This window comes from Battus philenor, unplaced genomic scaffold (genome assembly GCF_028537555.1).
Source record: "Battus philenor isolate CCGP_79_NKW_IND1 unplaced genomic scaffold, ilBatPhil1.0.hap1 SCAF_2, whole genome shotgun sequence".
In the NCBI taxonomy this organism is placed as follows: domain Eukaryota; kingdom Metazoa; phylum Arthropoda; class Insecta; order Lepidoptera; family Papilionidae; genus Battus; species Battus philenor.
In genome coordinates, this window is record NW_027181682.1 from 4775781 (window position 1) to 4788680 (window position 12900).

The following is a 12900-nucleotide window of genomic DNA, read 5'->3' on the forward strand; positions in this document are numbered from 1 at the left end:
ATGTAATCGATGTCTATACCGATTGCCGTGTACTAAATTTTGTACAGTGAAATAACTGACGCAACGGTCCTGTAGCGATATCTCCCGGCGCTCGCAATACAAGCGCCTAGCCTCGGACCGAGATCTATGCCTCGATTAAGTAACTTACGAGGGGAAACTAAATTGCGCGATTTTCTATTGCAGACGCACGCTCGCTATGTGTACACGTAATATATACACCGACTTAAACATCAATGGAACTTAAATTAATAGATGTTTTACGTAATCGATAGACCTAATCTGTTATTTCCTTTCGTTTTTACTGCGACGCCCACGCGGATGGATCGTGAGAAACAACATTAAAGGGCCCATAAAAATGTCGGAAGGCACAGCGGAAACGTTTTGTGTCTTAAGTAGCGCGTCATTTCCTTTGTTTTTCGATAGCGCCTCGTACGACGCCGATAATGCTATCGCGGAATATATTATTCCAATTTACATGTGCTGATAAACGTTCGTTAGGTGCGTGGTGTGTTCGTGCTGTTACTTCAACTTACGAATTAACTACCTACAAGCAACGTGAACAGACTTGGATAAATTTATCACTACATAAATTTTCTTAAATTATTTTTATTCCGGGACGATCCTTAAAGTGTTTTAAGTGTAAATTTATGTTTATTTGAAATACTTTTTTAAATATAGAATAAAAACGTTTCACAAAAGCGGCCACTGTTCACTTTATAATGCTTAGAGTCGCATATGTGTATCTTTAAAGAGAAATTTGGTTAGCAAATAGCTGAACAGTGCACATAACAGAGATTCTAAATTGACAACGACGTTATGTAAAATGCACAAACGAGGTTCGATTATAATCTGTTAGAAACATATAGGTACAATCACGCATAACGCGCAGAACTAAATGCGAATTGCAAAAGGACAATCGCGCACAACGTTGCCCAACGCTTATTAATTACAGGCCGGTAGGAACCGGCGGATTTTCGAACTTTTGAAACGTTATCTGGCCTCCATTGTTGCAAATATCTCCGGCAATGCTAGCGGCTCAAGGCGAGCGGTGTCATTGCTGCGTGCCGGCGCGGCAATCGGGTCAAGGGTTTTGAATTGCGCCCGCGCATATTGCCGACCCTCTTTGAATTATGCGGGTACCTGCCACTTACCCTGCCACCCTTATCCGATCAGGTGATTCGAAATATAAAATTAATTTACCCTCGCTTGCATCCTTTTATACATTAAAATTACCTTTTTTATTTGTACGTCGTTCACCTGTCCCGCATACCAACCCTTTCATTAGCATCTTTTTAGTTTTTTTTTTACCTCGTCTCATTTAATTATTTTCATTGTGTAACCGATTCCAAAGAGAACGGTAGAAGTCGTTCAATTTTTATCCTTTTTAAATTGGACTATACGATTCGGTCATTGTCCCAATCTTTCGTGTGTGTCCTCTCCTCCTTGGGGTCGTTACGCCCCCGCGAATATCAGCATTTGACCGTTATAGTATCTGTGACCTTTGTTGAAGCTCGTCCCTTGTGACATTCGGATTTCAAAATGGCTTTGACCGCGGAATACAGATATGAAAGTCGCCGGGATTAAGCGAAACGAAAGTCTGATTGTTTATTTACGCAAGAGTATTAACTCGCTCGGTTTTAGTGGACGGGACGGCAGAGGTAAGGTAAATTTTAATACCCTTCAGCGGCGTATCATCAAAGCGAACGTTGTCAAAAGCTTAGTTTCGCGATGCGGAACGGGAAGCGTGGAGACCGCGCCTCAAACGTAAAAACTTCTCCACCCTTTGGAAACCGGGGCCGCCGCAAAGGCGCGCCTTAGACTCGAGAAGCCTTTTTGAAGTTACATCTCAAAGCCGGAATGTTTTACATTTGGTTATTACGGCGGACCTTCTCAAACGCGACGAAAGACTCTTCGTATAGACGAACATTTCACTTGGGATATCGCTTGTATTTTTTTAATATAAATCAACCGCCCAATATACTGCCTGCTGTCAAAAGTTACTAGTCTTCAAAAAAAAATAAGAAATTATATTGATTTAGTTATTTTAAGTTTTTAATTCTACATAACGACTATCTACGCAAAATATTTTCTATTTTATAAATAAAACTTTAGTAATGGTGTGATTTCATTATTTCAACTATATATGATTTTACGAACACTTACATAGTTTTCGGACATTTTACTTTACTCTATGGTTTGGAAAAAGTGCTGTTCTTACCGTTTTTCTATAAATTTTTCCTTTTTTTTAAAATTCAAATACGAACCTTCCTCGTGTTTTAATGAAAAGAAAAAGAATGAATACAGCAGTCCTCGAGGTCTGCTTTTAGCATCACAATTTATTTTCTCTTTTTGTTTATTTTTCTCTTATATCTCTGTTTCTATGAATGAAATAACATTTAGAAATTTCATAACGTCACGTAAACTTAGGATCAGTCTTATGATGCTTGAGTATTCAATTGCTTTAGTATTTAATTACTTTTGATACTATTTTTAACACATTTTCTACCAGTTAACTGTTTTATTTAGATAATTCCATTTCACTTACATTAGTATATATTTTTAAATAAATCTTACAATAAACTTCATCAGTTTCTAGTTGAGTATTAAAAATTTTAATTTTTAGATCTTGAATTGACGGAAACTTGATTTTTTTAAACAGATTAATATTTTAGAAATCATATATTAATGTTATTTAATACGTCGATAACGAGAATAAGCACTGTACTTTATCCAACGTTTATTGACAATTAAACGCACGCGTCTACCAGCAGTATCCGTGTCAAGTACAAATGTTCTAAAATTAATTGGCAGAGTTAGTTTGTTCTCATCGATTACTCAAAAAGGATGTTCCACGTCCGCTCGCCTCGCTTGTCCGAGACTTGGTCGGTGACCACTTTTTATACGTCATTAGCACATTTTTGGCTCACTCAGGTAGCCGGGCACGTCCGCCAACTTTCCCATAGTCCCTACAAAATGGCGCCCAATTATAATGACCAACTGACGTTATAAGGCAGCTGACCTTTTATATGTTCTAATATAATCATTAGGTCACTGTCCAGCTGTCCGTGAGAATGGGTGAAGGTGCCTAAGCAAGTGCGCCCTTCGAACTCTATCTCGTGTACAAAGAAACCCTCGATTATAAATTCGACTCGCCCGCTGTACCCCGGCTCGTCTCAATGCTAAACAAGAGCATTAATATTGATCCCGCGCTCTCTTTGACTCTTTGAAGCTGGGATTTTCTTGACACTTGTGCGTAAGTTTTTCGCTTCGGGAATTTTATTTATATACTTTATCAAGACGAGATCTTTGATATGAAAATTCAACCACTAGCATCATAATTAAGAGTCATACACTTTTGATAGCTAGTACACCTATAACATTACCAATCCCGCTGTATAAATAAAAAAATATGAGCTAAAATTAGATCTCGAGTGAGCGAAGTAATCTCGAACAGGTAGCCAACTGTCCCAGAGATAATCACATATCAAATAGAACTCTGTTCTGTGGACAGACGTACAACGAACTCGTTACGTTCCCGGAAGAACTTTTTAACAAATTCAAACTAACGATTTACGCCGGCACTTTCACGTGAGCCGGATGTTTCCTTATAAACTCACCTTTGTTCTGAAACAAACCTGGATATTGTATCCGATGCAATGATGGCGAACGGAAACGCACGTGACGAAAACCGTCTTTGTATTGCGCTATTTTAAAATTGTAATTTAGGTGAGAAGTTTTTTATGAATGAAATTAGATTTAAACTGTTGTCATCTCAGACGGTGCGGGGCCGTTCATACAGACGGGACCTTTGTAAATAATTTCAGGTATACATTTGTCCCCGTGCATTGTCTGGTCTCGATCCTCCCACAGCCGGGGCGATTACACTGCCGTATCTCTGCAGGTAACAAAACAAAACTCATTCTTTTTGCGTAACACGTAAGCCGGACGAACAACAAATCGCGACGACAGGCCTACTTCGATTACGCAATCGATGTATAAGGTTCATTATTGTTCGAAAAAAATATATTTTTATTCCTAACACCTTGAACGTTATGTGAAAAATAGAGTATTTTTTCTTGAGCCATCTCTAACTATTTAAGCTCACACGTGAGCCGCGTATGAACCTTTCATCGTAAACATTTCCTACAGGCCCATAGGTTTAAGGTATTTGCTATAGCGATAAACGAAAAAAACATGTTTTTTTTTATTTTAAACATTTTATATACAACGTATTGCAACGTATATATCAATTGATAAAAATAACCTAATTCATGATTTTGGCTTGGCTCGAACGGAATAAGCAGTACGCTAGGCTCATCGGTTGGTCGTAAAGCATACATATGCATATATAGAGTACGTGTTAAGATAAGAGAGTGTATTACGAGTCGTGTGTTTCGATGTGAAAGTTTTCGCGTGTCTGCGAATACCGAGAGATATTTGGTTGGCGTGCAACGGCGGATGTGCCAAATCGGTCCGCGACGGAGGCGGTAGACGCCGTCGCGTCGCATACCGGGCGGCGCTTCCTCGCACAGCCGACGGCGCATTCCTTCCACATGCAAATTGGCGAACAGTTCGTCCCGGTCGCCCCGGTGCCCCCCGCCACGCGCCCCGCTCACGCCTTACCTGCGCCTACACCGGCTATTTTGAAAACGTTTTGAAACCGCGTTGCCAAAGGCGTGGTGCAAGCCGTTACAGCGACGCATTTGCATAAGACTCGCTCGGTAATCCGCCCGTGCGTCTCTCTGTTTCGACAGTTGTATAACTTATTTGAGTAACTGTCATTGTCCCTTTGAGTCCTATACAATATTGATACGAACACTGTCAAGGAATCCCAAAGAAAATAACTTCTGATAACAAATTTAAAAAAAATCCTAATGTATCGAATTATAATAGTACTATTCTGCCTATTGTAATACAATTTACGCACCGTCAGTTGATCTCAATGCTCGAAATATGCTGGGTTTTCCTGACATTACATCTGAATGTGTTTCCGACTGAAACTGTTGAGGGACGGTCGATGCCTGCCTGTTACCGCGTGTTTGTCCGGCGTGCTGCAGGCGTGCCGGAATCGCGGCGTTTTGGGGCGTCCGCAGCGACCTCGCGCGCGCCTCGAGGTCACGTAAGCGTGCCAATGTCGCCGCCGCGGCCGCCTCCGTCCGCGTATATATAGCAGCGTCGGCCCACTGCATCCACACGAGAAAGAACCGGGAATGCTTTCGAACGCGCCTACGCCTCTCAACTCTGTAAATAAAGTCGGGCGAGGACGAAACTCACTCATCGATATAAATAACACGTGTTCGCACCTTTTTTGGTCGTACGAAAACACCGGACGCGGCTACCGGACGCGTACTGTATTGCTTTGCGAGCATCACCTACGAAAGGACATTTCACGACCGGACATCGCTGTCACCCGAATAAATATAAGAATGTATTCAGTCAAAATAAAAAAGATGAGTTTTTGTAGCAGTTTCCCGAGTTCCGGTCGATCTATTTCTCAGATTTTTTTCTTTTCCGGCGCACAACAATCGCCCCCTGAGGGACCGTGTAGCCACGCGACTATAACTATATAGTCGGTCCGCCTACCGCCACTAGAGAACCTTTCATGTGTGCACCACCCACTACCATTTGATGCGAATAATTCTCCGAGCTACATCCATGACTTTAGTCCTTCTACGGATCAAGTTTCTGATTCGATCTCACAGCGAAGCTCTGAGCACAGACCTGTCAATTTTTCACGACAATAGTAGGGCGGTATTGTCGGTGTTGTCGCAGGAGCACAGCTGAGAAAATGCACGACTAGCTATTAATTCGATCGCGTTGCGCAAAACAAAGGTCTGCGAAACCTTGTGCAAGCGGCGCGCCCGCTGCGCCGACATATCTGCGGATTTGCGTAACCGCGCACTTATCCGATACGACGGCCGTGTGTTGTGACACTCCGGCATCTGTTCCACTCTGTTCCAAATCATTATAAATCCTAATTTAATGCCGACAAATTCCTACCCCACTCGGGTCGAAAATAGAATGATTTAATGAGCTTTTGCTTTTAAATAGGCTTTGAAATTATCACCGATAGGCTTTGAGTCTTTATTAATTACCGTATTTAGGCACCTAAACTGTAATCTTATAAACCGAAGGTTCATTCATATCAGCCGATAGACAGGCAGGGTATAGGCCTCCCCCAAAGATTGCCACAATGATGGTCTTGCGCTCGAAATTGCAATTGCAATTGCATTTCGAAAGCAGATAAATTTCGGTAAATTTTAAACCTCTTTTTTGTCACCATATCGTAGACGCCTATGAAGTTTTCCGTAGGCTTTTGGGAGGCCAACTTTTCCAATTTATGAACCAACAGTGAATTACAGATACGTTACACAATGCAGAATGTTTCTAGATAGACAGCGTCATCTCGTTTTATGAGCCAACTCAAGAAGAAGGCACAGCGAACTGTGTCTTGAACCGACTTAACCTCGGGTCTAGTTGCATTGAAACCGCTGCAAAAACTCGCACGCGTTCGCCAAACGCACGCTCCGTAGGGGATGTATTCAGAAAAAAAACATGCACGCGCCAATAATTAACCACGCTCCCGTAATCACGTCTCACCGATACGCAAGGGCGCTCTACAGGAACGAAACAATCTGGGAACAGATTAAAACACATAAAATCTTTATAAACTTGGAATACTTTAAGGGTTTTGGAATAATAATCATCAGTAATCATTGCTTAATTGTCCCGCATGGGCGATCAAAAGGAACGAAAAGACGAAGGAATCGTGGCCACGCGACTCGCCCGAGCCTGCATTTAAATTTCGTTCGACTTGGCAACCGGCGAAATAAGACCCCGCGATAGGCTTTTGTTTTTCTCCGTCGCTCAGTTTTATCGGCGCAAACCAGCCGGGGCATCGGTTACGACGTTTCGGTCGCGACGATCGCTGCATATCCGCGTCGCGAAGGTCGTTGACCGCCGAAACACATCGAGGCGATAACAAACCTTTTGTTCGAATTACAAAACGCTCGACAACCAATAGGGGCTTCCGATAATCCACCGAATTAACATTTACCTTCGTTCACTTAATTGGTGGAGTCATCGTATGAATCACTATTGATTCACGACCGGCCACATTGCCCGTGTTCCGCTTCCTCGTTTCGGCGTGAACATCATACGAATTACAATTCATTGAATTTAAAACGACCATACCTAGTGTTCCGGTGTTATCGCACAGCGGCGGGGGTGTTGAACCCGTCCGCTGCCGGGCTTCGGCCAAATGTTTATAGAGCGAGCCACGTAAACCTACAATGCGCACACAAAAGAAATTTCAATAATAACAAATTCCAAATAATTTAAGATGACACTGTAATGTCGTCCATGAATCAGTCATGATGAATTCATCGGACTCGCATTAGGAAAGTTTCACGGTGAGTGCGCCCGATGACGTCACACAGAGTACAATAGCCGGGAGGGTAACGCCGAGGGTTCAGGATGAATCACAAATTCTCCTATTAGGTCACTCCCCTCGTCGCTATATATACGGCAACCGAAAATATCCACGTAGCTCTTAAATACTCCCCTAAATCGAGGGGGACATTTTAGACCAATATTTACGACCACTCCGTTAATTATTAAATAACATTTTTTCTTTTAAGTGATAGTATTTGATTTGTATTTTATACAATAAAAATGACACATATTTTTAAAAATACCAGTTCTGAGGTAGAAAAATTATGCAGGAGCAATTTTGGTTCATTCTATAACATTCGAATTTTAAAATCTGTGTTTCTAATTTTAAAACCAGTTAACCGCAGATTTTAATGATGTTTACCTTTATAAATACGATTTACTGTTAACGATGACATAGCACAATTACGGAGAGAGCAGGAAAAATTTGAAATAACAATTCTCTCATTCTATCGTTCTGCGTTTAAGGAAAAAGATTCGATATTTAACCGTATTAAAATAGAATTGTATTACTTTCAAATATAACCAAAGATATTTTTATTTCTTTTAAAATATTTTTACAATACATACAATACCTAGTATTTTAAATATAGAATATATTTAGAAATATGCATTGAACGACCTGTTCAATTTAAAACAGCGTACGCCTCATCTTTATAAACTTTTTTGTCCTTTTAAAACGGAGTTCAATACCTTCTTGCGGACGAATAAAAAAAGTATGCTGCGTTTTGGCGTCATGTTTTTAGCTGTAGCGTGGGCCGATTTGCCTGACGCCATGCTGATTTTATGAAACTCTGTTGGAGGTGTAATTGTAAACGTGATTATATTTCTCAATCGTAGTACACCTACGCCTCCCCTTTGGCGGAAAACTAGGCAAAAATATCCAGCATTCATAAAGGAAACGACACCCACTCAACACCGTATCACGTCACAAAGACGCCCTTCACCTTCTAATAACTCAAATCGATACAGTTCAGGAGTGTATAAGAAAGCCAGCGAAAACTACGCACAACTCGGAACAACATTGATGCTATTTCGGAACATCCACCTACAATTTGAGGAAAACTGTATACGATAATAAAATGAGGTTAACGAGTAACGTTTATTGTAAAAGGCGGACGTTATCAAATTTATCTTACAGTAGTGAATGATTTAGCTGCTTACGGATTTCCCTGTACGCGGGTCTTTATCTGCGACGCGAGGAAAAAAAATATAAAACCACTCGACCGGTTTGTAACTGGCCAGAATTACGATTAACCCTCAATCTGCAGTCGCGACGCCACTAAAAATAACTGATGGCTACCGATGTTGGTATTACAAGCACATTTTACGCCGTTCGTTTTTTTTAAAATTATGCACATAAAAATATTAACCATACCTATTTTATTTCAATTTTCTTCTATATGCCAAACTTTATTTTTACGGGTTTTATTAAAAATATCATGAACATATGTCTTGACGACCTTTATTACCTATCGTACTAGATTCTGTCTTTTTTTTTTTAAATGCGACGCATTAAATACAAGCAATATGGCGCACTGGCGACTTAAGAGTTCCTGCACAAGACCAGACAATGCTGTTCTGTTCATTAAGAGTCGAGTCACGGGCGCCAAGCCAACTGTCTGCTTCCTGTTTTCTTGCATTCGCACATTCGATTTTTAAAAAAAATATAAAAAGTATCGATTTAAAAATCGAATACATTAATGTCTCACATCTGCAATATATGAGAGGTGTTAACCATTTGAATAATGAGTTTATCCAAAAACACTTTAAACGTAAAAACTCATTTTATTTTCAATTTTATATAACATTAGTTGGTTTATGTGAAAGCAATGAAGTTATGATAAAATTTTAATGGCATCGTAAATCGTATGCCACATTGTTTGTCGAACAACACATGGCTTTCGATTAAGTCAGCGAGTATTCTTATATTTATTTGACATTGGGTGTTTCTAGCAACAACGATTCTACACAAAAATAATTAGTTTAAATCTGTGTTAAACGCAATCTAAGTAATAACTTACATGTACTAATGTCATTAATATATGACTATCTAAAAGTCCCTGCTCATCGTCAATGCTCGGTGAATTACTTGGAATAATAATGCGCAATAGAAATAAAATTTTTAAAATCCGCATTCAGGGAATTTACAAACATTGAAAACATAGATAAACATACGTGTATAAAATAAATATGAAATCTAGGCAACATTATTCGAAAGGTCAAAATTTAAATAATTAATATTATGACATAAAAGTATAAAAAAAAGTTATGATGTTTAGAGCGAGACGACTATAAATTTGTTGGTGACATTAAAAACGAAATAATACATAGTGGGACAAGGCGAGTGTCCTCTAGATGTCGGAGCGTAGGCGCATCCTAATCTACCGGCGTTGACGTAACTTGGTTCACGGTCAGCAAGAGGAAATGACGCAAACAACAGACCGACAACATTACAACAGCTTGAAGTTGCCAAAACAAACCACGTGATAAATGGTTATCTTTATTTATTTATTTATTAAGAAAAGCACACTAGAAACGGATACATTAAAATGGTACAAATGTATTTTCAACTTTGAGTTGTTATTTAGAGGAAAAAAGATGTAACTGCAAAATTCTTAATTGTATTTGATTATAAAAAAAAAATTATTTAACTATATCAAGCAAATGAAAATGAATGCTACATCTTTGTAGTGAACAAACGTGTGACGTTTAAATGAACTGGTCTTATCGTAATACATCGATAATATAATCGAATCGTCCGTTTTTCGGTTTTTATTCGCCTTAACTACCAATAATTGCAAAAAGACAAGTTTAATGGTTTCAACTTATCCTGCGCCCTATCGACCGGTTTTGCAGGCCGCTCTAGCTGTTCAAGTAAGGGTCATCAATATTCAACGTTGATCTAAACGCGATTTTCGATCTTAACCCAAAAGCTCTAAGTTCAAAACACGTTACAGTGCGTTAGTGCAACCAAAACTGGTTTTTGCATCACACTCTAATTAGAACTATAGCAAAGTTATTCGCATAACTAAATCTGAAATAATAGTGATTGTAAACCGGTTCATTCTGGTTTACGCGAAATAGGAAGATGCTGATGAAATATACAGAAAGTAGCTGTCCCTTGCTCGCTTCGCTTTTTCTGTCTATTGTTGTATACATATAAAATCTATTTTAGTAATTTTTAACAAGCTAAAAATCGGTAAGGCTTACATTAAAGCGTCTATAATCCTTTAATGTAAGCTTTGAAAATATGCATTTTTATAAAACCTACTCTTAGCTGAACTCCAATAAACGAAAGGTATATTCCTAGTAAATTTCATGTATCTTAGCCTTATGATTTCAGATACATCGTGATGAGTATGTATATAAATATATATGTAGATGTAGGATTTAATAATAAAAAATAAAAACACGCAACACAATCAATTTGTTGCGAGCGAACGAAGCGATTTGTATCAAAACCGCAAAACGTTCGTAGGCAAGGTTCACAATGACATTGAAAATCGTTCGCTTGCGAAATTGTACTCTTTTCGTGGTTGTAACCTCGCGGCCGCGTTCGAGATTGAAGAATACGTATAATAAACATGAGAGCGCATACGACCTCCGTTCGCGGTCACTCGTTGCGTAATCACTGCGACAAACAATACCCGTGAGTTGTTTAATTGCTATCGGCATACGGTTGCCAAAGTGGCTCACAGACCACGCTCGCAAGCGCAGCCGATCCACGCCCGTATTCATGAACGAGTTAGCCAACGCACACCAGCTTCCTCCCCCACCTTGAATTATGCGTGGTTGCTCATAACAATACTTCAATGTTGCTTGTTTTAACTTTAGTAAATCACCTGAAACTATATTTTAAGGGAACCGGAAAGTAATGTCGTTTCTGTCGACATACAGACAAAAACCGATTGATTTTTACCGCTCCAACATTGAAAAGTTGTATACTACATAGAAGAAGTTTGTTGATAACGAAGGCGAATTTATTGTCGATCAAAAGTTAAAACTTGTTAAAAATTTAGTCCTGTGAATTTACTTAATACTTACATTTATATATTTATTTCATATAAGTTTTTTCTAAAATAAAATCTAAGGGTTCTTTTTGTTATACTGGTATTACTTTTATAATATTTTTTTGTAATAATTTTAATTAAAGCCCACAATAAATATTTTTCTTAATATTTATAAAACAACATATATTTCCCAAGTAACAAAAGAAAAAAAAAATACGCCGCCATGTTGTTTGTGACATTGTCTTCCCTGATAAGGCGTCCAATGTCAAATCAAAGTGTTATGACGTGAATCTCTAAGCGCAAATTACTATGCGCGTCCGTGGTAGAGTCGTGTCATTCTTGATTTTGATCCCTCATCGGCGTGAAGTCACCGTTGTGTATCGCGTCACATAAGATAAATAACGAAGAATTCTGCGCATGTTTTTCAACGATATCCGACCAGAATTGTTTGTACAGTTTTCACAGAAATTTAATTGCGCATTATATTCGATACGAAGTCACGTAATCAAAATTTATAATTTTTATACTAGTTGCCTCTACGGAATACGCACTACCATAAGTTACTTGTTATTCGTTTTTATGTTAATACAGCACACATACATATATGTATTACATTGTGTGTGTGTGTGTTTTTTTTAGTTAAAAAATACACATTTTGTTTGTGTATATTTTAATATGTAGTAAATTAAAGGAAAGGTATAGTGTTCTAATAAAAGTATGTTATTTTATTAAAAAAGACACTCTAAACACGGATTCATCGACACTCTTGGATTATAAAACAAACATTTTTATTCATTTATTTCGCAGCGTGATAGAAACAAATGAAAATAATACGTATTTCAATGATCTTCGTGCTTGAACAAATATGTAAAAAAATGTACTAGCGAATTTGTCTAGTTAGTTATCTTCGACTTTTCGCATAGCAACACATTTGGATGTTCATTTGTTTATGTATAGATTATAAGTTTGTATATATATAATTAGTTAGTGCGTTAATGGAGTTGTATAAAGTTTGTCCAACTCTCCGTAAAGTTTTCGGGTTCACGGGCGGGATGTTTACACTTCATTAGGAGCGATTTTAACGCGTCGAATTTCGTAAGGGCTGCGCTCATTGATCGGACCTCTGACGTCAGAGCCGCCCTAAGGATGCGGTGTGACGCGGCTCAGGTGGGCTCGTTATTGATTGTGGTTGTACGGCCGGTGATGACGTCAGCGGCACGCGGAAGCTGTTACGCACCGACGGGCCTGACGGCTCGTATCGATAGCATTGCCGTGGCCAAGGACGTCCGACACGGCCGCTGCGCTCGCTTGACTCGACGCTCGCACCAGCAAACCGTCTACCCGCCTTTTTACCAAATTCACTCTAGATACCGCCACCAACATTTCAATCACATCCGTTACATTCTAACTCCGCACCATCTTGAAAAACGTACTC

At 39.1% G+C, this 12900-nt stretch overlaps 2 protein-coding genes across 2 annotated transcripts in view; one reads left to right on the plus strand and one right to left on the minus strand.

The window, feature by feature from the left end:
* The window catches only part of LOC137922426 (NADH dehydrogenase [ubiquinone] flavoprotein 1, mitochondrial-like), a 486084-nt gene that overhangs the window by 440412 nt on the left and 32772 nt on the right, over positions 1 to 12900 (minus strand). The gene's annotated exons all lie outside the window — the stretch shown is intronic.
* LOC137922160 (tribbles homolog 2-like) overlaps positions 1 to 12900 on the plus strand; it is a 39395-nt gene that overhangs the window by 4881 nt on the left and 21614 nt on the right. The gene's annotated exons all lie outside the window — the stretch shown is intronic.